This window comes from Arachis ipaensis, chromosome B4 (assembly GCF_059453495.1).
Source record: "Arachis ipaensis isolate K30076 ecotype BB chromosome B4, ASM5945349v1, whole genome shotgun sequence".
NCBI lineage: Eukaryota > Viridiplantae > Streptophyta > Magnoliopsida > Fabales > Fabaceae > Arachis > Arachis ipaensis.
This window is the reverse complement of record NC_142439.1, coordinates 53,343,225-53,370,633: the sequence shown is the minus strand read 5'-3', so window position 1 is coordinate 53,370,633 and position 27,409 is coordinate 53,343,225.

The following is a 27,409-nucleotide window of genomic DNA, read 5'->3' as shown; positions in this document are numbered from 1 at the left end:
AGAAGATTGGACCTCAAGCCTATAGCTAGAGGATGGTTGGAGTTCATTCAATGCTCAATCATTCCCACTAGCAACCGGTCTGAAGTTACTATAGACCGGGCCATCATGATCCATAGCATCATGATTGGAGAAGAGGTGGAAGTTCATGAGATTATACCTCAAGAACTCTACAAGGTGGCTGACAAGTCCTCCACTATGGCAAGGTTAGCCTTCCCTCACCTCATTTGCCATCTATGTTACTCAGCTGGAGCTTTCATAGAAGGAGACATTCCTATTAAGGAAGAGAAGCCCATCACTAAGAGAAAGATGGAGCAAGCAAGAGAGCCCATTCATGGAGCTCAAGAGGCACAGGAAGCTCATCACCATGAGATCCCGGAGATGCCTCAAATGCACTTTCCTCCACAAAACTATTGGGAGAAAATCAACACCTTCCTAGAAGAATTGAGTTCCAATATGGGACAACTAAGGGTGGAACATCAAGAGCACTCCATCATGCTTCATGAAATAAGAGAAGATCAAAAAGCAATGAGGGAGGAGCAACAAAGACAAGGAAGAGACATAGAAGAGCTCAAGGACATCATTGGTTCCTCAAGAAGGAAACTCCACCATCACTAAGGTGGATTCATTCCTTGTTCTTATTTCTTCTGTTTTTCATTTTCTATGTTATGTGCTTATCTATGTTTGTGTCTTCATTACATGATCATTAGTAGTTAGTAACTTTGTCTTAAAGTTATGAATGTCCTATGAATCCATCGCCTCTCTTAAATGAAAAATGTTTTAATTCAAAAGAACAAGAAGTACATGAGTTTCGAATTTATCCTTGAACTTAGCTTAATTATATTGATGTGGTGACAATGCTTCTTGTTTTCTGAATGAATGCTTGAACAGTGCATATGTCTTTTGAAGTTGTTGTTTAAGAATGTTAAATATGTTGGCTCTTGAAAGAATGATGACTAGGAGACATGTTATTTGATAATCTGAAAAATCATAAAAATGATTCTTGAAGCAAGAAAAAGCAGCAAAGAACAAAGCTTGCAGAAAAAAAAAGAAGAGAAAAAAAAAGGGGCGGAAAAAAAATAGAAAGAAAAAGAAAAAGCAAGCAGAAAAAGCCAATAACCCTTAAAACCAAAAGGCAAGGGCAAATAAAAAGGATCCCAAGGCTTTGAGCATCAGTGGATAGGAGGGCCTAAAGGAATAAAATCCTGGTCTAAGCGGCTAAACCAAGCTGTCCCTAACCATGTGCTTGTGGCGTGTAGGTGTCAAGTGAAAACTTGAGACTGAGCGGTTAAAGTCAAGGTCTAAAGCAAAAAAAAAAAGAGTGTGCTTAAGAACCCTGGACACCTCTAATTGGGGACTTTAGCAAAGCTGAGTCACAATCTGAAAAGGTTCACCCAATTATGTGTCTGTGGCATTTATGTATCCGGTGGTAATACTGGAAAACAAAGTGCTTAGGGCCACGGCCAAGACTCATAAAATAGCTGTGTTCAAGAATCATCATACTGAACTAGGAGAATCAATAACACTATCTGAAATCTGAGTTCCTATAGATGCCAATCATTCTGAACCTCAATGGATAAAGTGAGATGCCAAAACTATTCAAGAGGGAAAAAGCTATAAGTCCCGCTCATTTGATTGGAGCTATGTTTCATTGATAGTTTGGAATTTATAGTATATTCTCTTCTTTTTATCCTATTTGATTTTCAGTTGCTTGGGGACAAGCAACAATTTAAGTTTGGTGTTGTGATGAGCGGATAATTTATACGCTTTTTGGCATTGTTTTTAGTATGCTTTTAGTAGAATCTAGTTACTTTTAGGGATGTTTTCATTAGTTTTTATGTTAAATTCACATTTCTGGACTTTACTATGAGTTTGTGTGTTTTTCTGTGATTTCAGGTATTTTCTAGCTGAAATTGAGGGACTTGAGCAAAAATCAGATTCAGAGGTTGAAGAAGGACTGCTGATGCTGTTGGATTCTGACCTCCCTACACTCAAAGTAGATTTTCTGGACTTACAGAACTCGAAATGGCGCTCTTCCAATTGCGTTGGAAAGTAGACATCCAGGGCTTTCCAGCAATATATAATAGTCCATACTTTGGCCAAGAATAGACGATGTAAACAGGCGTTCAACGCCAGCCTTCTACCCAAATCTGGCGTCCAGCGCCAGAAAAGGATCCAAAACCAGAGTTGAACGCCCAAACTGGCACAAATACTGGCGTTCAACTCCACAAATGGCCTCTGCACGTGCAACACTCAGGCTCAGCCCAAACACACACCAAGTGGGCCCCGGAAGTGGATTTATGCATCAATTACTTACTCATGTAAACCCTAGTAGCTAGTTTATTATAAATAGGACCTTTTACTATTGTATTTGGAATCTTTGGATTACCTTATGATCCTTTGATCACGTTTTGGGGGCTGGCCATCTCGGCCATGCCTGGACCTTCACTTATGTATTTTCAACGGTAGAGTTTCTACACTCCATAGATTAAGGTGTGGAGCTCTGCTGTTCCTCAAAGATTAATGCAAGTACTACTGTTCTCTATTCAATTCTTCTTATTTCTCTTCTAAGATATCCATTCGCACCCAAGAACGTGATGAAGGTGATGATTATGTGTGACGCTCATCATCCTTCTCCCTTATGAACGCGTGCCTGACAAACACTTCCGTTCTACATGAAATAAGCTAGAATGAATATTTCTTAGATCTCTTAACCAGAATCTTCGTGGCGTAAGCTAGAATGATGGCGGCATTCAAGAGAATCCGGAAGGTCTAAACCTTGTCTGTGGTATTCCGAGTAGGATTCAATGATTGAATGACTGTGACGAGCTCCGAACTCGCGATTGCAGGGCGTTAGTGACAGACGCAAAAGGATAGTAAATCCTATTCCGGCATGATCGAGAACCGACAGATGAATAGCCGTGCCGTGACAGGGTGCGTGAGCATATTATTCACTGAGAGGATAAGATGAAGCCATTGACAAGGGTGATGCCTCCAGACGATTAGCCGTGCCGTGACAGGGCATTGGATCATTTTCCCGTGAGATGACCGAAAGTAGCCATTGACAGTGGTGATGTATCACATAAAGCCAGCCATGGAAAGGAATGAGACTGATTGGATGAAGATAGCAGGAAAGCAGAGGTTCAGAGGAACGAAAAGCATCTCCATTCGCTTATCTGAAATTCCTACCAATGATTTACATAAGTATCTCTATCCCTATTTTATTATATAATATTCGAAAACACCATTATCACTTTATATCTGCCTGATTGAGATTTACAAGGTGACCATAGCTTGCTTCATACCAACAATCTCCGTGGGATTCGACCCTTACTCACGTAAGGTATTACTTGGACGACCCAGTGCACTTGCTGGTTAGTTGTATCGAAGTTGTGACGAATTATGAATGTGTAATCACGATTACGCGTACCAAGTTGCTCACGTGCCAGGAATAGTTTGTGCCTGGACATCACAATTTCGTGCACCAGCTAGGCACACAAATTCTGTTCTTGTATCTCCAGAGGCTGCTACGATCTAGTCTTACAGCTTCTAGTTCCTTTACTTTCATCCGTCTCAGCATCGTCATCATTTCTGAATCCTGTGCTTGTGCTTGCTGAATCCTAATCTTAAAATCTGGTGTTATATGCAATTGGGCCAAACGGACTCCACTTGACGTCTCATTCATAGCCAACTTAAGGTCCTCAAATTCCGCGAGTAACTTTTCTTCCTTTATCATCATCCAAGAGATATTCAAATTCTTTCTGCTCAAAGCGTCTGCCACCACGTTCGCTTTTCCTGGGTGATAACTTAACCTAAAATCATAATCCTTCAGAAACTCCATCCACCTTCGCTGTCGCATATTAAGATCCTTCTGGTCAAAGATATACTTTAAACTTTTGTGGTCAGAGAAAACTTCTAGTTAAGCGCCATACAAATAGTGTCTCTAGATCTTCAGAGCAAACACTACTTCAGCCAACTCCAAGTCATGCGTCGGATAATTTCGTTCATGAGGTCTCAGCTGCCGGGAAGCATAAGCCACCACATTTTTGTCTTGCATCAGCACACATCCAAGTCCTTTATGAGAAGCGTCACAGTATACTTCAAAAGGTTTCTGCGGGTCGGGTAGTACTAATACAGGTGCAGTTGTTAACTTCTCCTTAAGCATCTTGAAACTTCTATTACACTCAGCCGTCCAAACGAACGGAACTTCCTTTCGTGTAAGGTAAGTCAGAGGTAAGGCTATCTGTGAAAATCCTTTAATAAACCTCCGGTAATATCCAGCAAGTCCGAGAAAACTCCGAACTTCTGTAACGGTCGTAGGTGGTTCCCATTGCACTACTGCTTCAATTTTTGAAGGATCCACTGCAATTCCTCCCTGTGATATAACATGTCCTAAAAATGCCACCTTCTCTGTCCAGAACTCGCACTTTGATAGTTTAGCATATAACTTCCGAGTCCTTAGTATCTGCAATACAGTCCTTTGATGCTCTTCATGCTCTCTTTCTGTCTTCGAATAGATGAGAATATCGTCTATGAAGACTACTACGAACTGATCAAGGTACGGACGAAAAATACGATTCATGTAATCCATGAAAATCGCAGGAGCATTAGTTAGTCCAAACGACATAACCGTATACTCATAGTGACCCTATCGAGTTCTAAATGCAGTCTTCGGTATATCTGACTCTTTCACTCAAATCTGGTGATAGCCCGATCGCAAATCAATCTTTGAAAACACAGTTGCACCTTTTAACTGATCCATTAAATCATCTATTCGTGGAAGTGGGTACTTGTTCTTGATAGTGACTTTATTTAACTGTCGGTAATCTACACAAAGTCGCATTCCACCATCCTTCTTCTTCACTAGCAACACCGGAGCTCCCCAAGGTGATGCGCTGGGACGAATAAATTTTTTTCCAAGTAGCTCATCCATTTGCTTCTTCAACTCTGCAAGTTCCAGTGGTGACATCCGGTACGGTGCTATGGAAATCGGTCTGGTTCCAGGTACAAGTTTAATGCTGAATTCTATCTCTCGCTGAGGAGGAAACTCAGGTATGTCGTCCGGGAAAACATCAGGAAATTCCTTCACCACTCGGATTCGTTCTAAGCTTAGTTCACTATCACTCGAGCCAGCCGCTAACAGAACGTACCCCTCACAATCACTCCCGTCTAATGCGATTCTTACAGAATTCAGATATAAAGTATGAGACAGAAATGGTTTAATATCTAAACTATCAGACGGAATAACAGCAGTTTTTTCATAGCAATCAAGGAAAACATGATACTTAGATAACCAATCTAACCCTAGAATAACTTCTAAACCACATAGAGGCAAACAGATTAGATCATGTATAAAAGTTCTGTTCCTAATAGTGAATGGTACTCGCAGGCACACTAAACTAGTCAAAGCATTTTGGGATGCAGGTGTATGGACAATCAGATCAAAGTTCAACTCAGAGAAATCTAGTCCCAACTCACGAGCAACAGTTAAAAAAACAAAGGAATACGATGCACCCGAGTCATACAGTACAGTTAGAAATCGATCTTTGACAATACACTGACCTTGGATCAGGGCGTCTGATTGCATAGCATCATCAGCAGTCATGGCAAACACTCGACCTTGTTGCTGGGTTTGTACTGAATTTTGAGCGAATATCTTTGGGCATTCCTTAGCAATATGTCCAGTTCCTCCACATCTATAACAATTAAATGTTCCAAACAAACACGGCTTAATACCATGATCCTTCCCACATCATTTGCATGTAGTGTTCACCTGCGCCTGTTGAGGTCGTTTACCATTATCCTGCCTTGTTCTACCTCCGTTTCCACCCATAGGGCGAGCAGGGATGTTACCAGCCTGTGGGTTTCTTCGCTGTGGCACACCAGGTGTCTTGAAGTTTGTCCTTCGTGGTTGCCAATTATAATTATTGTAGCTCCTTGGTGGAAATCCTTGATGACTTGCTTTAGAGGCAATTACCTTCTTAGCACATTCTTCCACTAACTTACACTTATTAACCATCTCAGCAAAATTTCGTATCTCCAATGGAACTACTGAACTCATCAGATCCTCACGAAGGCCCCCTTCGAACTTCAAACACTTCCATTCTTCAAAGTCAGCAGGATTCCCTTGGCAGATCTTGGAGAAACGGCACAAGTCATCAAACTTACGGGCATATTCTGCAACAGTTGTGTTACCTTGTTTCAGCTGCATAAGTTCCATCTCCTTAGCGTCACGAGCTGCCCTCGGAAAATACTTCTTATAAAATTCATCCTTAAAAGTATTCCAAGGAATATCGCCTTCATCTTGTTGCAACAGTCGCTGTATCCCCTGCCACCAATGCTCAGCTTCTCCTTCCAGCATATAAGTAGCGAACTCCACGTGTTGGCCTTCCAGAACATGCTGCACTCGCAGTGATCGTTCAATAGCTCGAAACCAGTTGTCAGCATCAGTCGCAACGAGTGTACCTTTAAACTTAGGCGGTTTAACCTTCAGAAAAGTCGCAAGGTTCATAGGTCTTTCGAGATGCCCCAAGTTATTCTCATCATTTCCACTATCTTCCCCATGCTCATTCTCATTCCCGTTTCTCACTCCAAGACGATCAACAGCCCTAGCCGCTGCTACTGCAGCCTCACGCACTACCTCAACCACAGCGTTCATGGTAGTCATAAACGTCTCCTGTTCCCTCTCGTAGTTAACATTAGGAATTCCTTCCCGTATGCCTCGTCTCCGAGAACCCATCGTGGTCCTGTTCACACCAAACAATCATTATTAAGGTGATCAGTCTTAACACTTCAAGTCAAGTGTGAACACTCCCAGAATGAAAACACATAGACAATCATGCAACACATATCACATAGATATCCTATAAGCATGAGACACACAACAGAGTATGCAATGAAGCATAGTCAGTCCACTCCCCAGGCTCTATTGGGAATGAACTGCACTGATACCAACTTGTAACGACCCAACTCCCAGTATGCCATGGTCATACAAGAAGCTAAGAATTACTAACTTATCCTTCCTAATTATTATTTATTTTTTAATATATGAGCCTGTTCCTTGTTAGAGCGATGCCAATTTTACGAGTAACTTTTTCTTTGTTGCGGATGTTCAGGTAAAATAAACAAGCATACCTTGAGAGTAATAGAAAAGCGGCATAAAGAAACATAGAAATACAGCTGATAATATACATCATGTACACTATAACAGAGCATGTAGCGTTTACACAAGATCAAGTTAGTTTACATCCTCGTCATCCTACGTAGCTAATATTTACACGACACTCCCAAGGCCTGGCCCATACAAAAAGCCACTAAGCTGGCACCCAGGCTAGCCTAACAACTATATAGCTCCTAGCTCTCGGGTGTACTAACACAAGTGAGAGACTAACAATCAGATAATGTCAGACTAGAGTGTCATCAAAAGAATGCCCCTTCCGCAGTCAAACTATATTTACACATGGCCGTTAGGAGAATTGCCGTGAGGCTCGTCCATCTCCTCATCCTGCTCTATCTCTATCTCAGGATCCTCCTCCTCCTCATCGTCCGCAGCTACAGCTATACCCTCAGATCCACCAGAAACACTGCTGTCACTATGTACAAAACCATTCGCGAGCACAGGTCCGTTCGCGTTTATAGGAGCCACTCCACCGTCCGGTAGTGCCGGCTCATCAGGCTGTGGCAAGTCGGGGATCGGCTCAGGGGGAAAATCCCACTCTGGTGGTATCACAGGTACGTAGTCACCAGCTAACTCAGGCTCATCAGGAATGATAGGCTCAGGTACCGCCTCATTCAAAGGTTGAGCTGGTATAGGGTGCTCAGGATCATCAGGAAAAGGATGTCCAGGTGCGTCAGGATGTAACCAGGATAAGGGAAAGTCGTAAGGAGCATCAGGGTCAAAATGCGGGCTAGACAGAGGATGTTGAAAAGCTCGATTAGGTAACGCATATCGTCTAATACGAGGCACCAATCCCATGATGAAGTAACTGTGATGTACCGGATCCTCGTAGACGTAAGGGTCCTCGAACTCATAGAAGATCACGCCCGTCTCCATCTGAGGGGGAGGAAGGGAGAGAAGGGGTAAGAACTGGGGAGTTTTTAGTATGGTCAGGGTTGTTAGTTACGTTCATTTATTCATTTTCGATTAGCAGATAGATAATAGAATACAGTAATGTAGTAAACAGAGGTTAAAAATAGATAGAAAAACAAAGAACAGAACACAAGCAGAAGAATACAAGAAGATAAAGCATAGACATAGCACTCGAACAAACAAACATAAAGAAATAGATCACACACAAAAAAGAATGCAACAGAGAGTGATGCGCAGACAAGAATAATGCATGTCTAGCCCTAGTACAGGCCATGAGCTCATGTGTCGGTTGGCTGCTCGCAATCCCGACATTTATCCGGTCACGAGTAATCCCGATTTTCCGAATACGATTTTCCGTTCCTAAATAAATGCGCATATAATAATAGCCGCTCATTTGAGACAGCCTCTGCTTACTGCAGGAAAAAAAAATATATATATATATATATACTCTGCTCTACTCTGGGGAAGCGGAAAATAGCTGTAGGTGACTTAGTTTCCCTACAGAAGCTCTAGGTTGCATTAAGCAACTAATATATATTAAATATAACTCTGGGTTGCATCAAGCAACTAATATATATATATATAAATATAGCTCTGGGTTGCATCAAGCAACTAATATATATAAATATCTCTTTATTATATTACTCTTCTCTTTATATCTCTTTACTCTGTTCTGGTTTCTCTTTTCTCTGTATCTCTTTACTCTCTTTTAATTACTCTATTCTCTGTATCTCTTTTCTTTTCTCTGATTACTCTTTTCATCTGTATCTATATTACTCTTTTTCTCTTCATCTCTTTACTTTACTCTGGTTACTCTGTTTTCTGTGTTTCTCTACTCTGCTCTGATTTTTCTGTTTAACGTATGTATTTAAAGCTTATGTAAATTTCGGTATGAACAGTTAGCCTATCCCAAGTATAGGTTCATTAAGTCTATACTGAAATAGTTTAACTTTTCATATAATACCTAACCCTATTCGCAATTCCAGGACTAACTATGTTGCCCTAATTCGTTCACTAGTCTCTGTCTGTTTTTCTGTCATTAAAACTTTACAGACTTTTTCTTCGATTTTTTATCTTTTCTTCAACTTTTTATATTTTATTCATCTTTGCCTCACTAATATGTTTTTACAACTCTCTAAGTGTTTTATGAAGGTAATTATGAGATTCTGCGCTTAAAGTTGTCTTTCTAAAGCTTTTACAGAAAACTGCCTTTTCTGCATTATTTTATTATTTTTATTAAAATATTATTTTAAATTAAATATTATTATTTAATATTTTATTATTTTTTATTATTTTATCATTAAATTTTCGAAAATTAACTTACTTTTACATTTAACCTTTAAAATTCACTTTTTACCACCCGTAACTTTTAATATTTCTACTTTTACCACCCTAACTTTCAGAAATTACCAAGCAACCCCTTAAACACCAAAAATTTTACTTCCTTGCCCTTTTTAAGATCTAAGGCCTGTTCTTCACTGTTCTTCATCACACTCAAAGTGTTCTTCATGTTCTTCATAAATTCTTCAGATTCTTTCTCTGTTTTTACCCGTTTTTCAGTCTTTTCGGCAACCGATTTTTACTATAATTCATAATAAATTAGCAGCCACTAAAACCCCATCTTTTCTACATGATTTTAACACAAATTGAACCTCAATTTAAGCTTAGGGTTTCGTTTTTCCAGCTGCCCAAGAACATGAACTTTAAAGCTTGAATTTCATCAAATTTCATCAAAATTTCACCAAATTTTCACCAAGAATCAATCATATATGCAACCAATTTTTAGCACAGCCAATTTATACAACATTCACACAACTCAAACACAAATAATCAAGATTAATTTCGTGACACCCTACCTGGTTTTTCTGCTCCTAATTCAATCAAACTTTCAGGTGGTCCTTAAGCACTTTTTCCTCCTAAATCACATCAAGAAAACACATATTTAAGCATGTTTCCTTGAAACCGAATCAAAAGAGAGATGGTGCAGCCAACTCACCTTGATCCCAGCCTTGATAAGTCATATGATCATGTAGAGAAAGAAGAGAGGATCATTTTGGTCGGATTGGAATTTTGATTTGAGTTTTAGTTCCGTAGAAATCAAGCTTTGAAGATTTGGAAGTAAGAACTTTTCTCTCATTTTCTCTCTACCTATTTTTGGCCACAAAGTGAAAATGAGCCAGCCTTGGGGGTTTTGGGGGTGTAGGTGTGTTGTGATTGGTTGGCTTGGAGGTGGATTAAAATAATATTAAAATATCTCAGGTGTATAACTACTAAAACTAGATGTATCGGAACACTTGCAAAAACATCTCTAAAAATTATTTTCTGAGCTACTAGCATAAATGACACTAGTAACATATTTATTATGAGAATAAAACATGAATAATGAGGCCTTAGCATTCCTAAAGTCATCAGAGAGTGCTGGTGCTAAGCTGCACCAGTAAATTGTGAACTCGGTTAAACTGGTTTTTCTGTTTTTAACTAAAATTGATCAGGTAATCTTATAATATCATTCAAGAAGCTTCTAATACTAATATAATGATAATATCATCCTATTATCTCTCTTATCTCATAAAGCGGGTCCGGTTTGTCAAACTAAGACTATTTACAGAAAATCGAATCAAAACTCCTAACCGATACGGTTCAAAAACTAGGTTCTTCGCGATCGCATTATCGAGCTTGTCTCGGAAAAGGTTCTAACTTAAAGATGACATTATGAAAATGAGGATTGAGATACTTGATGATATATCAAAGGTTTTCCCCTTACTGATCTTCCGGAGAAATTCGTACTTTCAGAAAAGATCTCGCGTACTCGAAAATCGGGGTTGTTACACTTTGCACTTTTGCATGCATGAGTGAAGAGGAATACAAGAGAAAAGTTGAAATTCAGAAGACAAAACATCTCCAAAACCCCAAAATATTCTCCATTACTGCATAATAAGTATTTATTTCATACTCTCTTATTTTTCGTAATTCAATTTGATAAGTGAATTGTTCCAAACTTGTTTAGAAATAAAACTGGATTTGGGATGTTGATGCTGTTTGAAGAACGGGTGAAAAATGATTTGAAACGGAGAAGTTATGCCTGTCGGAAGATTCGGGTTTGAAATTGTGAATTGTGCAGCTTTTAACTTAGTAAAATTTTTGGTAGAGTGCACTCCCACACGTACGCGTGGCCGACGCGCACCCGTCATTTTCAAATGTTCACTACCCACGCATGCACCTGGCTGACGTGTACGCATTGATGTGTCGATTCAAGTGCCCAGCCAAAGTTCCCGAGAGTTGTGCGGGAATTGTGCTGGTTTTGGGTGTGGGGCACAAAAGGCACCCACGCATACGCGTGGCTGACGCGCAGGCGTCACTTTACTTTCCTTCCATCCATGCGTGCGCATGGGTGACGTGCACGCATGACCCTGTTTTCTCCCCAAGGTTAATTCTTGAGTTTTCAATGCCAAATTTCACACTTCTAAGCCTCCGATCTCACCCCTTATGTCTTAAATCCTTATGACATGCCTAGCAATAGGAAGGAGCCTGAAAATGTGGTAACTTGTGAATGAAGAAAGGGGAGAATCAATGATCAATGATGATCAAAGATGATTGTATGAGATATGAAGGATGGTGGTGGAAGTGCTTTATATGCCATGAGATGAAGGGCTGTAATTCTTAATAAATTGGTTAGTTGTGGATTGAATTATGAGCCGGATGGCTGAGTTAATGCCGAATTATGGCTGAGCTATTATTGAATTATGGCTGAGTATAATTGCATATATGCTTATTGAATGAAATGTGAATGTTGCACTTCCACTATCTGAGATACGAGTTTCCCTGGGAGAAAGCAGTGGCTAGCTACCACGTGCTCTAGGTGGAGACTCGATACTCTGCTGACCCTATGTCGGAAGTGTGGCCGAACACTATGAAAGTTCCAGACGAGCTCGCTCCTGTGAATATACACCAGTGAGGATGTTGGATATGATTTATGATTTATGTTATGGATAACTCGAGTTGGGGATGCACGACAGAGGGACAGTCTAATGGCTAGCTACCAGGACTTGTCGGGTTGGCTTTATAACCGACAAATGAGACTCATCAGCCATTAGGATAGGCATACATCATATGCATATTATGTGAATTGTTTGGAATGCCTATTTGACTGCATATTACTCGCTAATTGTCTAAATGACGTATCTGTTTCCTATTTGTATATCTCCTTGTCTGATATAATTGTGTTTGTGATATTATATTACTGATGGTGGTTGGGAGGTCTGAAGGATTTGGAAAGGGAAGTATTAGTTAGACTGAGGATCCTTAGTCAGTTGCCATTTATGGTTTAGTCTATTTATAAGCTTTGATTTATCTGTTGGATGTTCTTGGATTGCCTTCGGCTTTCCCAGGACATTACATGTTAGATATGTGGGCACTGTTACCATACTGAGAACCTTCGGTTCTCACCCATGCAGATTTTGTAGTTTTCAGATGCAGGACGTGAGGCTCCTCACTGAGGCATGCTGGAGACTTCTGGATTAGCGAATATCCTTGGTTCTTGGGACTTTACTTTAGTTTTATGTTTTTGCTTAGATACTTATTATCTCCACTAAATAAATACATAATGTGTTGACTCCTCTTAGAGGTTATTTTGGAGAACAGGCTTTGTATTTTCATCATTTGGGTTTCTTTTGGGTTCCTTACTTTATATATGTATGTATATACTTCTATGCTCAAACCAGTTATCTTTGCAACTGGATCTTGAGTTTTGATATTCATGCTTTTGGCACTCTTTTGTATATATTCTTGCATTAGCTTATCCTTTATTCGTTACGTTATCGATTGGAGTGTTGCGATTTTCAATTCACGATTTTGTTTTACCCCTTTTTCTTCAAAGGCTCCTAGTTATAAACATTCTTCACATTACAACATATACTAAATTTTTATTTTAGAGGTTGTAATACATTGCCACCTCTGTTTTATGACTTAAGCATAAGACTCTGTATGGTAGGGTGTTGCATTGTACGTACTTAAAGCTTAGAGGTAGACTAAATGGGTACGTCCCTCATAATTGTCAATATATGGTTTGTTGACAAGGATGGTGATCTCAATTTCCCATGTCTTAGCAAAGAGTTCTTTTCATTCCTTTATTAGTTCTTGTTATTTACGTTTCTCGCAAATTTATAAATCAAACCCTTTGTTCTTTATAGCCAATAATTGATCACTTCATTGCAATTCCTTGTGAGACGACCTGAGGTTTGACTACTTCGGTTAAATTTTATTAGGGTTTGTACATGTGACAACCACTTATTAAAACTTTGATTGAGGGGTTGAGAACTATACTTGCAAGAAGGTTATTTCTCTTTTACCAAGAAGAAATTCTTAACCGATGGCTTTGCTCTTTCAAGTTTTTGGCATCATTGCCGGGGAATCGTAATGGTGTTATATTATTGGCTATTGTTCATATGTGAATATTGTGAATATGTTTGCCTTTTGCTTGTTTGTTAGTTTTTGTTAGGTTTAGGACTTTGTTGCATATTTTGTTAGCTTTTGTTTTCTCTTGCAATTATGAATTCTCATCACTTTGGCTATGAGTATGGTTTCAACTATGTTGTAGGGAATGGAAGCTTCAATGAGGATATTGATGAGCGGATAATTTATACCCTTTTTGGCATTGTTTTTATATAGTTTTTAGTATATTTTAGTTTCTTTTTATTATATTTTTATTAGTTTTTATGCAAAAATTACATTTCTGGACTTTACTATGAATTTTTGTATTTTTCTGTGATTTCAGGTATTTTCTGGCTGAAATTGAGGGACCTGAGCAAAAATCTGATTCAGAGGCTGAGAAAGGACTGCAGATGCTGTTAGATTCTGACCCTCCTGCACTCGAAGTAGATTTTCTGGAGCTACAGAAGCCCAATTAGCGCGCTATCAATTGGTTTGGAAAGTAGACATCTTGGGCTTTCCATCAATGTTTAATAGTCCATACTTTGTCCGAGATTTGATGGCCTAAACCGGCGTTCAAACGCCCACCTGAGACCCTTTTCTGGAGTAAAACGCCAGAACTGGCACCAGAATTCGAGTTAAATGCCCAAACTGGCACCCAAGCTGGGGTTTAACTCCAAGAATGGCCTATGCACGTGAAAGCTTCAATGCTCAGCCCAAGCACACACCAAGTGGGTCCCGGAAGTGGATTTCTGCACTATCTGCACTTAGTTACTTATTTTCTGTAATTCTGATAGCACGGAAACTTGTCTCTCAACAATTTTCCTTCGGCAAGTATACTGAATTGTCATCAAGTAAAAACTCACAATAGAGTGAGGTCGAATCCCACAGGGATTGATTGGTCAAGCAACTTTAATTAGAGGAATGTTCTAGTTGAGCGAAGCAGAATTTGATTTGAAATTTGCAGAAAATTAAATAGCAGGAAAGTAAATAGCAGAAAATGTAAATTGCTGGAAATAAAGAGCTGAATGTAAATGGCGAAAAGTAAATTGCAGAATCTTAAATGGGAATGGGGAAGATGCTCATAAAAGTAAATTGCAGAAATTAAAGAGAATGGGTAAGATCAGAAATGGGGAATTCATTGGGCTTAGGAGATGTTGCATTCTCCGGATCAAGTTCATTTTCATCTCTTCCTCAATCAATGCGTTCATTGATCTCCTTGGCAATCTTAAGTGATCGAATTACAATTCCTTGTAATTCAATCTCTCAAATCTTGATCAATAGCCAATTCCTTGGTCAATTGCTCATGAGAAGAGATGAAGTATGGTCACTGATTATACCACATGCATTCCCAAATCAAGTGTTGGTAGAATTATAGTCACCATATCCATCCAACCCCAATTTGGTCCAACATGAGAAAGCATTTCTAGCATGATCTCTTCATTCCTCTTCCAAGGTTCAGAAGAGATCCAAGTATGAATAGCTTCTTTTCCAAGATAACTACCCAATTGAATGAAGATTGAAAGCTTTCTAGTAAAATCAAGAGAAAAGATAGAAGAAGAATAATGAAAACTAATATTGATCCATCAAATTACAACAGAGCTCCCTAACCCAATGAAAGGGGTTTAGTTGTTCATAGATCTGGAAATCGAAAACAAAGATGGAAAATACATTATGAAAAGTAAAACTAGAAGTGCAGAGAAAGTAAAATATTACAGAGAATAGTTCTCAAAATTCCTCACTCTCCAAAGCTTCTTTCTAATTCAAAACTACCCCTATATATATTACTCTTCTGATCTTCTAGTTGATTCTTCAAGTCTTGGATATGGGCCTTTGGATCTTGAGTTTGAAGCAGTTATCTTCCGCAGTGGGCTTAGCTTTACTTGCAGAGAGAAAGTGTGAAGTAGGCAGGGTCTTTAGCTCAGGACGTTAGTGGCGTTAACATTAAGTGACAATCACCTTTTTCACTAATGTTCCTCACCCAGGGATGATCCACGTTAACTTCAACGTTAGTGGCACCAACGTGACCACTAACGTTGCCTCTTGGTCCTTCGCACACGTTATTGGGACTCACCTTTTCCAGTAACGTTGAGAGTCCTCCCTTCCCCTACATTAGAGTTCACGTTAACTTAGTTAACGTGGCTCTTAACGTAGGCTTGCCAATTCTTCGAGAACGTTAGTGACAAAGGTGAGTGTCACTAACGTTGGCTCATCATCCTATCCTCAACGTTAGCTTCCACGTTAACTAAGTTAACGTGGGAGTTAACGTGGCTCATAGTGGCTCATTGTGGCTCATTCCAACGTTAGTGACAAAGGTGAGTGTCACTAACGTTGGTGATTATTTGCTTTCTCTACGTTAACTTCCACGTTAACTAAGTTAACGTGGGAGTTAACGTATCTCAAGATGGCTTAGTCCAACGTTAGTGACAATGGTGGGTGTCACTAACGTTGGCCATTCTTTTGCTTCCCAATGTTAGAGTCCACGTTAACTAAGTTAACGTGAAAGCTAACGTGGCCAATATGAGCTTGGTCCAACGTTAGTGACAAAGGTGAGTGTCACTAACGTTAGCTCCACTTTCTTTCTTCCACATTAGAGTTCACGTTAACTTAGTTAACGTGACTCTTAACGTGGGCTATGATGGCTTCGAGGATGTTATTGGCGATTACTTTTCTCATTAACGTTGCAGGCTAGCTCCCATTCCACGTTAGTGGTCACGTTAGTTAGACTAACGTGGCTGCTAACGTGGTTCTTTCTTGCTTCCTTTGTCCTGAAATCAAGCAATAAAGTGCATCAAAGTTCTAATCCACATCATGAGACATGCATCATCCAATTTGTCATCTAATTCATGCAAAATTCCCATGAAATCATGTAAAGTGCACAATGTATGCTTAAATCAAGATGTAAGTGAAATTCCACCCAAAACTAGCTTATTTCCTAAGAAAATACATGAAACTACCCTAAAACAGTAAAGAAAAAGTCAGTGAAACTGGCCAAAATGCCTTGGCATCACAACACCAAACTTAAAGCTTGCTTGTCCTTAAGCAAGTACTGGAACAAGAGAATGATGAATAAAATGCCAAGAGAAGTGAGTCATTATCGTGGAAGTTATGTCCTTGGTTTTATGGTGGTTTCATGCATAGCAACTTAGGTTCATTCCTTCACTGGCTTTCAGACCTTTATCATGTCCTGGAATGCTCACTTGACTGCACCCTATGAGACTCTTATTCTCTGATCCTTTTTGTCATTTCAGGGCTTATTTGAGTTCTTAAACTAGATGCTCTGTAAAGGGGCGACTCTTTAAGATAAGCTTTCAGCCAGCACTCCCGAACCAGTTGGTTCAAGGTGCAAGGTGTTAAGACACCCCTAAGGACTTACTCCCTCAAGTCTCTGTCCCCCATACATACACACCACAGGCACATGGTTTGTTTATTTTCTTTCTTGAGACCTTGGTGTCCAGCACCTCTTTGGGTTACTAAGTGTTCTGTAGCAAGGGTTACTCTTGATAGTGGACTTTCAGCTGATAACCCCGAGTTAGTTAATCCCAAGTTACCAAGTGATAAGGCACCCCTAAGAGCTTATTCATCCAAGTAGATCCCTTACACAGGAGCACCACAGACACTTGCCTCAAGATTCAACCCTTGGTGCCTAGCCTTATTTCTTACTCTTTTTCTTTTTTTCCTTCTTTCTTATTGGGATCTTGTTATTTAGTTAGTTTCATAGGGTGTGCCTCAAGCATATGATTCCGGACAGATAGTTGTCTTCCCACCTTGTTGGTGAACCAACTTAGCTAATCTATGACCACACCACAAAATTAGGAACTTACTCCACAATATGAACTCCACTCTGGTCTTTGATAACACACATTCTCTTTTTATTTGATTTAAAAGGAGGCAAGCAACACAATAAGCAAGATGGAATTGAAAACAGGCAATTTGACGAGCAATCACAGACCTAAGCAATGAGAATACTAAAAATAGAATTGAAAATCCTAAACTACCATGGAAGCATTTTCTATTTCATACATGATTTTTCTTATTTAAAACTTGAAAAAGATGGGACAATGAGGGAACTCCACCACCTTTTACTCATGGGGTTGCCCTTGCTCTCCTTCTTGTTTGTCCTCTTTGTGTCTACTTGTGCTTCCTTGCATCCGTGCTAGTCTGGCTCTTTTCCAGTCTTCAAGTACCTTCTTTACTGATTCATGACTCTTCTCAACCCTTACTCTTTCTTCTCGTGCTAACTCATCCTTCACTTCGTCATATTTTGTGATTCCCGGATGTATATTAGGTAGCTGTCCAACTAAGTATCCAAGCCTTGCTAGCATGTTTACATGATTTCCACTTTCACTCATGTAAACCCCTTCAGAGAATGCCCTGTGCTCGTCAAAGAGTTCTGCTTGTTCTATTTGTTTTCGATGCATCTCATGTATGTGTGCACTTTGATGTGCTTGGATGTTGATTAGCTTCTGGACAGATTCTTGTTGTTCATTTTGCCTTTGTTCTATCCTGTGGAAAGATTCACCCCATTGTTTTCCTTGTTCCAATTGCTGCTCCATCATTTGCTTCTGCCACTCCCCTTGTTGATTCGTCCATCTAGAAAATGATTCTTCTTGGCGGTTCATCATTTGTAGATGGAGCTCCTTCTGTGCCTCTTGATTTTCCCAATATTGCCTAGATAAGCCATCAATAGCTTCTTGTAATTGGTGCATGTTCAAGGTGGCTGGGGCTTGCTCTTCTAGGTCTTGTCCTTCTACTACTTGATGGGCTGGCCTCTTCCTAGGCTTCCGTTGAGGTAGGGGAGATGCAACAACATTCATCCGTCGGACCGTAATTGGAATGCCCACTTTTATCCACTCGGGGTCTTCATCTTCAAACACCACCCCAGCCCTGTCGCATAGTCGGAAAATAGTGCTAGGGTAGCCTAACTTTCCTCTAGAATTGCTATTCTCGGCCCTCTTCCTGATGCCTTGGGCTATGAGTTCATGAACCTTGATCTCTCCTCCTTTGAGTATACAGTGCACCATTGTGGCTCTCTTGAGATTCACCTCTGAGTTGTTCCCGGCGAGGAGGATGGATCTCCTTACAATTTTGAACCACCCCTTTGCTTCGGGAGTGAGGTCCCCTCTCTTAATGAACTTGGGTTTCCTTTCGGAATCTCGCACCCAGTCAACGCCTGGTACACATATATCTTGCACAATCTGGTCATAATTGGGGCTGTTATCAATTCTTGAATGATAGCTCTCTTCCTCAAACGGTATAGACCGTAACTTTAATGTCCTCATGACGCTCATGGGACTGAAATCCACGGTCTTTCCTCTTACAAAACTTGTGTAAGACTCATCTGCCTTATCATATCGGACAGCATTTACATAAAACTCTCTTACAATATTTGCATTTACCTTAGTGACCGGATCAGTGATGAGCTCCCATCTTCTCTTTTCCACCTTCTTTATGATTTCAGGGCACTCAGTCTTTCTGACTTGAAATCCTAGCTCATATATGATCTCTTTATCAACCATCCACCCATACTATAACGCATGGTGAAGGGTTCTAAATTTCTTTTCATCGAAAGGGCGTTGCTCCAATGGCTCCTTTCTCTTTCTTCTTTTAGAGCTTGATGATGCCATCAGTGATTTTGGCTATGTGAAGGTGTTGGATTTCGAGAATGAGAGGTTTGAAGAAGTGGTTGTTGGAATGTGGAGTATAAAGGATGGGAATTTCGAATGTAGAAGGGGTACGGACTAAAATCACTTATATAAGGAAGTGGTAAGTGAATGAAAGGTTTAGATTGATGGGGTGGTTGTGTGATGAACGGATGGGGTTTTAGCATAGGATGAGCACAAGGATCCCCATCTTTATGAAGGAGATTGGTTCGGTCTCCAAGGGTCTCATTCTTTCAATTTTTGCATGGCAACATTTTCCAATGTATTCCCCCTTGAGACACGTGTGAAATACTCTCCTTTTGTGGTAGCCGAATCTTCCTTTCTATTGTCCATCAGTTTTCCTACAAAACAAAAAAAGTGTAATTATTAATTGTGTGGATAGTGGTGGCAAAATAAAAAATGGGAACCACTACCACTTTTTTTTAGTTTTTTTTTGTATCTAACTAAGTAGTATTCATGAATGCCAACCAACTGATTAACTGAATATCCATGTATGCAACATTGGCAACACCAAACTTAGTTTGGTGCCATGTGGTGTAAAAGATTTGTTCAAGGCTCCTAAGAGTGACATGATGTGGGTTACATTCATGTTCTCTTAGTGTGCCTTGAACACCAAACTTGTTCCTCACTATATGTTGCACACAATGATTCATTCAAGTGCATATCAAGTTGATTTGAATTTTATGAACCTTGATTTATTAACTATTTTTAAAAGCATGTAAAACATGGGTTGCCTCCCATGAAGCGCTTCTTTAGCGTCACTAGCTTGACGTTCTGCCTTTATCAGGGTGGTTGGTAGTGCTTCAAGTCCTCCCCCCTTGTAGTAAATCTATCTCCATTGGCTTCATCAAGGATCTCCACGTGTTCCAAGGAGAGGACTCTGTTGATGGTAAAAACTTTAGGTAGCTAAGATGGGATGGTGGGGAGATCGGAGGGAATGGCTGGGAAGTAAGCTGAGATTACTTTATCCCCTGGAGAGAAGTCCTCTGTAGGGATCTTCTTGTTCCTCCACCTCCTTGGTACCTTCTTCTTTGTTCCTTTTGATGTTGCCTTGCTCTTTGTGACCTCCTCTTCCAAATAGGTTTTGTTGCTGGTCTCATATAGCTCTGGTGGTTTAGGTTCCTCCTGATTTTCTTTTTGCTGTGACAGCTGCTGATTGCCTTGTTCCTCAACTAAGGAGATTCCCAGATGTACTGGTTGTGCTTCACTGCTTGTTTCTTCCTTCAGTATCTTACTGTGATCTTTGCTTGGTTCTTTGTTCTCTTGATCTGTTTCTTGTGACAGGTTGAAAACATTGAAGGTGAGTTGTTCGTCATGGATCCTCAAAATTAGCTCCCCTCGCTCCACATCTATAAGTGCTCGGGCTGTAGCTAGGAATGGTCTTCCCAATTGATTGGGTGGAGGTGACTCTCTTCCATGTCCAAGATGACAAAGTCTGTGGGCAGAAAGTATTTTCCAACCTTCACCAGCACATTTTCAACTACTCCCACTGCTTGTTTTTGAGTTTTGTCAGCCAACCTGATGACTACATCTGTGGGCATTATCTCATTGATCTGCAGCCTCTTCATAAGGGATAAAGGCATTAAGTTGATGCTTGCTCCCAGATCACAGAGTCCTTTATCAAACATTGTTTCTCCTATGGCACAGGGGATGTAAAAACTCCCTGGGTCCTTCCTTTTTTTAGGCAACTCTGGTTGAATGAGAGCACTGCACTTCTTGTTCATCACTATGGTTTGTCCTCCCTTGAGTGAGCTTTTCCTGGTCAGCAGCTCCTTCATATACTTAATGTATGAGGGCATTTGTTGGAGGGCCTTGATGAATGGTATGTTTACATGGAGAGATGCAAATATGTCAATGAACCTTGAGTATATTCTCTTCTCCACACAGCCATTTAGTAATTGGGGAAAGGGTGCATAGAGCCTCAGCAGCTCCTTCTGTGTCAGCTCTTTCTGTGTAATTGTGGTTTCTTGATGATTCTCCCCCTGCTTTCCTGCTGAAGTGTCTTTAGGTTGTTCTGATGGGTTGTTCAGCTCTTCCTCAGTCTCCTTATCACTTATAGTCACCATCTTGCAATCTTCCCATCTGACTTTCTTTGCTTCACCTCTTGGATTTTTCTCTGTGTCACTTGGAAACCCATCAGTAGGTTTGGGAATCTTCTCAGATAAGTATCCACTTGAAATTCCAGCCTCTTGATGGTGTCTCCCTGGTTCTTGATACAGGCTCGCACCTCCTCTTTGAACACCTTGTTATCTTGAATCTCTTTGCTTATGCCTTCAAGTAGAGTCTCGATTCTGGATAGTCTATCTTCAGATGATGGTGAGTTGAGAGTGGAGGGATGAGAAGGGCCATTTTGGCCTTGGTATGGATGTGAAGAGGTGTTGTTAGGGTGGTGTTGATATGATCTCTGTGTGGAATGTTGGTGAGCTGCATGGTTGTTAGGGTTGTGACGTCTCTGATCTTGGCCTTGATCTTGTTGATTTCCCCACCCAAAGTTTGGGTGATTCCTCCATCCAGGGTTGTAGGTCTTGGAGTATGGGTCATGGTTATGCCTGGGTGAGTTTCCAATGTAGTTAGCTTGTTCTTGCTCATCCTCTGCCTCTACATTCACTCCCTCTTGGGTTGCTGATGAGGTGGTGATTGCTGCTACATGGTTCCTCTCCATCTTCTTGGTGAGGTCAGCCAGCTGCTTGGTGATAAGCTTGTTTTGGGCCAGCAGTGCATCCACATTGTTTAGCTCCATCACTCCTCTAGTGTTGCCTCTTTCAGAAGCATAGAAATAGTCATTCTCTGCTACAGTCTCAATGACATCTATGGCTTCTTCAATGGTCTTCTTCTTGTTCAGAGATCCCCTGATGAGTGGTCTACTGCCTTCTTTGATTCATAAGAAAGGCCTTCATAGAAAATGTGTAGCTGCACCCATTCATTGAACATATCTGGTGGGCACCTTCTTGTCAGGTCCTTGAACCTCTCCTATGCTTCGTATAGAGTCTCACCATCTTGCTGCCTGAATGTTTGTACCTCAGCTCTCAACCAATTGATCCGTTGGGAGGATAAAATCTTGCCAGGAATTTATTCACCACATCTTCCCAGGTTGCTAAACTCTCCTTTGGGAAGGACTCTAGCCATTTGGATGCCTTGTCCTTGAGTGAGAAGGGAAACAAAAGTAGTCTATAGGTATCAGGATGAACACCATTGGACTTCACAGTATCGCATATCCTCAGGAAGGTGGTTAGATGTTGATTGGGGTCTTCTTGAATGCCTCCTCCGAATGAACAGTTATTCTGAACATGGGTGATGAGCTGTGGCTTTAGTTCAAAGTTGTTGGCATGTATGGTTGGCCTTTGGATGCTACTCCCACAGTTTCCTGGGTTTGGGTTGATGTAAGAGCCTAGAACTCTTCTCTCTTGCCCAGCATGATTTGCTAGACCTTCTCTGCCATGGTTGTGAGCCTCTTCTTCATGATGGTTCTCCATATTCTCCTCCATGTCTGGTTCAAAGTACTCTTCCTTTTCCTCAGCACCCACTACTCTCATTCCTCTTGCTTCCCTCCTTAATCTAAGGAAGTCCTCTCTGGTTCAGAATCAAAGGAAGTTGAAGCCCCGCTTCTTCTCCCTGTCATACACCCAACAAGGCACAAGCAAGGAAACGTATGCAGAAAGTGTTTCTTGTTAGAAATGTTGTTAGTGTGAGTGATGTAATATATCAAACGGTTAGTGTGTTAGTGAACTGAATGGTAAATAACGAAGAAAATGGGTAAGGGAAAGGGAAGATAATAACTGAACAGAAAGTAAATTACTCAAATGAACTTAAATCAAAGAAAAGAAAAATGATCAATCTAGTTATCCTCCAATATAATCATTGTTGATACAAAATCAATCCCCGGAAACGGCGCCAAAAACATGATAGCACGGAAACTTGTCTCTCAACAATTTTCCTTCGGCAAGTATACCGAATTGTCGTCAAGTAAAAACTCACAATAGAGTGAGGTCGAATCTCACAGGGATTGATTGGTCAAGCAACTTTAATTAGAGGAATGTTCTAGTTGAGCGAAGCAGAATTTGATTTGAGATTTGCAGAAAATTAAATGGCGTGAAAGTAAATAGCAGAAAATGTAAATTCCTGGAAATAAAGAGGTGAATGTAAATGGCGGAAAGTAAATTGCAGAATCTTAAATGGGAATGGGAAAGATTCTCATAAAAGTAAATTGCAGAAATTAAAGAGAATGGGTAAGATCAGAAATGGGGAATTCATTGGGCTTAGGAGATGATGCATTCTCCGGATCAAGTTCATTTTCATCTCTTCCTCAATCAATGCGTTCATTGATCTCCTTGGCAATCTTAAGTGATCGAATTACAATTCCTTGTAATTCAATCTCTCAAATCTTGATTAATAGCCAATTCCTTGGTCAATTGCTCATGAGAAGAGATGAAGTATGGTCACTGATTATACCACATGCATTTCCAAATCAAGTGTCGGTAGAATTATAATCACCATATCCATCCAACCCCAATTTGGTCCAACATGAGAAAGTATTTCTAGCATGATCTCTTCATTCATCTTCCAAGGTTCAGAAGAGATCCAAGTATGAATAGCTTCTTTTCCAAGATAACTACCCAATTGAATAAAGATTGAAAGCTTTCTAGTAAAATCAAGAGAAAAGATAGAAGAAGAATAATGAAAACTAATATTGATCCATCAAATTACAACAGAGCTCCCTAACCAAATGAAAGGGGTTTAGTTGTTCATAGCTCTGGAAATCGAAAACAAAGATGGAAAATACATTATGAAAAGTAAAACTAGAAGTGCAGAGAAAGTAAAATATTACAGAGAATAGTTCTCAAAATTCCTCACTCTCCAAAGCTGCTTTCTAATTCAAAACTACCCCTATATATATTACTCTTCTGATCTTCTAGTTGATTCTTCAAGTCTTGGATATGGGCCTTTGGATCTTGAGTTTGAAGCAGTTATCTTCTGCAGTGGGCTTAGCTTTACTTGCAGAGAAAAAGTGTGAAGTAGGCAGGGTCTTTAGCTCAGGACATTAGTGGCATTAACGTTAAGTGATAGTGTGGGTTCGAGAACGTTAGTGACAATCACCTTTTTCACTAACGTTCCTCACCCAGGGATGATCCACGTTAACTTCAACATTAGTGGCACCAACGTGACCACTAACGTAGCCTCTTGGTCCTTCGCACACGTTATTGGGACTCACCTTTTCCAGTAACGTTGAGAGTCCTCCCTTCCCCTACGTTAGAGTTCACGTTAACTTAGTTAACGTGGCTCTTAACGTAGGCTTGCCAATTCTTCGAGAACGTTAGTGACACTTACCTTTGTCATTAACGTTCCAAGATGCCCCTACTTCCCACGTTAGAGTCCACGTTAACTAAGTTAACGTGGCTTCTAACGTGGTATTGATAGCCATCTCCAACGTTAGTGACAAAGGTGAGTGTCACTAACGTTGGCTCATCATCCTATCCTCAACGTTAGCTTCCACGTTAACTAAGTTAACGTGGGAGTTAACGTGGCTCATAGTGGCTCATTGTGGCTCATTCCAACGTTAGTGACAACGGTGAGTGTCACTAACGTTGGCGATTGTTTGCTTTCTCTATGTTAACCTCCACGTTAACTAAGTTAACGTGGGAGTTAACATAGCTCAAGGTGGCTTATTCCAACGTTAGTGACAATGGTGGGTGTCACTAACGTTGGCCATTCTTTTACTTCCCAACGTTAGAGTCCACGTTAACTAAGTTAGCGTGGAAGCTAACGTGGCCAATATGAGCTTGGTCCAACGTTAGTGACAAAGGTGAGTGTCACTAACGTTAGCTCCAGTTTCTTTCTTCCACGTTAGAGTTCACGTTAACTTATTTAACGTGACTCTTAACGTGGCTATGATGGCTTCGAGGACGTTATTGGCGATTACTTTTCTCATTAACGTTGCAAGCTAGCTCCCATTCCACGTTAGTGGTCACGTTAGTTAGACTAACGTGGCTGCTAACGTGGTTCTTTCTTGCTTCCTTTGTCCTGAAATCAAGCAATAAAGTGCATCAAAGTTCTAATCTACATCATGAGACGTGCATCATCCAATTTCTCATCTAATTCATGCAAAATTCCCATGAAATCATGTAACGTACACAATGTATGCTTAAATCAAGATGTAAGTGAAATTCCACCCAAAACTTGCTTATTTCCTAAGAAAATGCATGAAACTACCCTAAAACAGTAAAGAAAAGGTCAGTGAAACTGGTCAAAATGCCCTGGCATCAAATTCCTAGTAACTAGTTTAGTATAAATAGCACTTTTTACTATTGTATTCGCATACTTTTATACTTTTTGATAGACTTTTAGACTGGGATGTTACAATTGGGATGCTGGCCATTCGGCGATGCCTAGACCTTTTTCTCTTATGTATTTTCTACGATGGAGTTTCTACACCTCATAGATTAAGGTGCGGAGCTCTGCTGTTCTTCATGAATTAATGCAACTACTATTGTTTTTCTTTCAATTCACGCCTACTTTTTCTCCAGGATATACTCTTGTACTTAATTCAGTTAAGTCAGAATGAAGGGGTGACCCGTGACAATCACCCACTATCTTCATTACTCGCTTAGCCAAGATCCGCGTGCCTGACAACCACAAGCAGTCTACAAGATGTTCAACATAGTCATTGGATGACAGCCGGAGTATATTCTCTTGGGTCTCTGATCTACGATTCGCATCGTCTCTCCTGACAATAGAGCATATGAATTTGAGATCAGAACCTTCATGGTATAGGCTAGAACCATTGGCAGCATTCCTGAGATCCAAAAAGTCTAAAGCTTGTCTGTGGTATTCCGAGTAGGATCTGGGAAGGGATGACTGTGAAGAGCTTCAAACTTATGAATGTTGGGCGCAGTGACAGTGTGCAAAAGGATAGAGAGATCCTATTTCGATGCTAGTGAGAACCGACAGATGATTAGCCATTGATGAACGGAAATATTCTTATGCCGGTTAGAAACTAGTAATGAATCCGATCGTGAGTATAGTCTAACCAACACGCGAATACCGCATCAAACAATTCTAAAATCTATGACCGAGAGTATTGATCCCGGGTCGTTCTCCTTAGGATTTGCTTTAGAATGTGCATCATTGATTAGGAAAGCTTTTATGGTTTTGAGAATTGGTGCAAGAATTCAAGCTAGCAAAGTGAACAATAATTAATTGAGATAAAAGCCTTGGCTAAGGGTAAGCATTGGAAGTTCCATCATCATAGTTTCTTTTAATTATGATAAGAATTGATTGTTGCTTCACTTAGTTAACCCCCTAACAATGGAGGAAAGTCAAGTGAGACTAACTAACATGAGTCACAAGTCCTAGTCTCACCCTAGGGAAGTCTAGCTTTAGTGTACTCCAAATTAATTAGCAATTCTCAATTCATAATCTACAATTGATATCCACTATTCAAGTGTCTCTAATGACTCAACCCCTAAGCCAAGTGAGAGAAATCTACTCCATAGCTAAGGTTGTTATTATCACAAACAATTAGTAGGTAATTATGGAAAACATGATGTAATTGAGAGAAGAGAATTGAATTAAAGCTATCTAATCCAAATAATCATCAACAATTAAGGAGTTGAATGAAATTGCACAATCCATTAATCCACATTCAAAGTAACAAAGTGAACCAAATCTAGATCTAAGAAATTGAACCAAAAGAACATCAATTAAGAGTAGAAGAATAGTAGATCTACACTAGTATCATAACAAAAAGTCACTTAGCAATAGATCTCACCAAGAATTCAAAGGAAACTTGCAATGGAGGAAATGAAAACCTAGAGAGAAGTTGGAGTTTTTCTCTCTAAAAACAAAATGTAACTAACATTCTAAAATATCTAGAATTATGACTAATTGTCCTAAGACTCCTAATCCTTGGTCTTCTTAAGCTTTCCCTCCAAAATCTACTCCAAAACAGAGCCTGGGAACCCCTTGAAATTGCTGGGCACGTGTTCCATTTAAAAAATCATGTGCACACATCGACGCGTATGCGCACTGCACGTGTACGCGTCCCTGGTGTCTTTTGCGATCTGCGCACAGGCGTAAGGTGCGTGTGAGCGTCATAAGGAATATGGCCTAGCCATATAAGCGCGCCGGCTCCTCGCTCGGCTCTACTGCTGATGAGCGGATAATTTATACTCTTTTTGGCATTGTTTTTAGTAGGTTTTTAGTAGGATCTAGTTACTTTTAGGGATATTTTTATTAG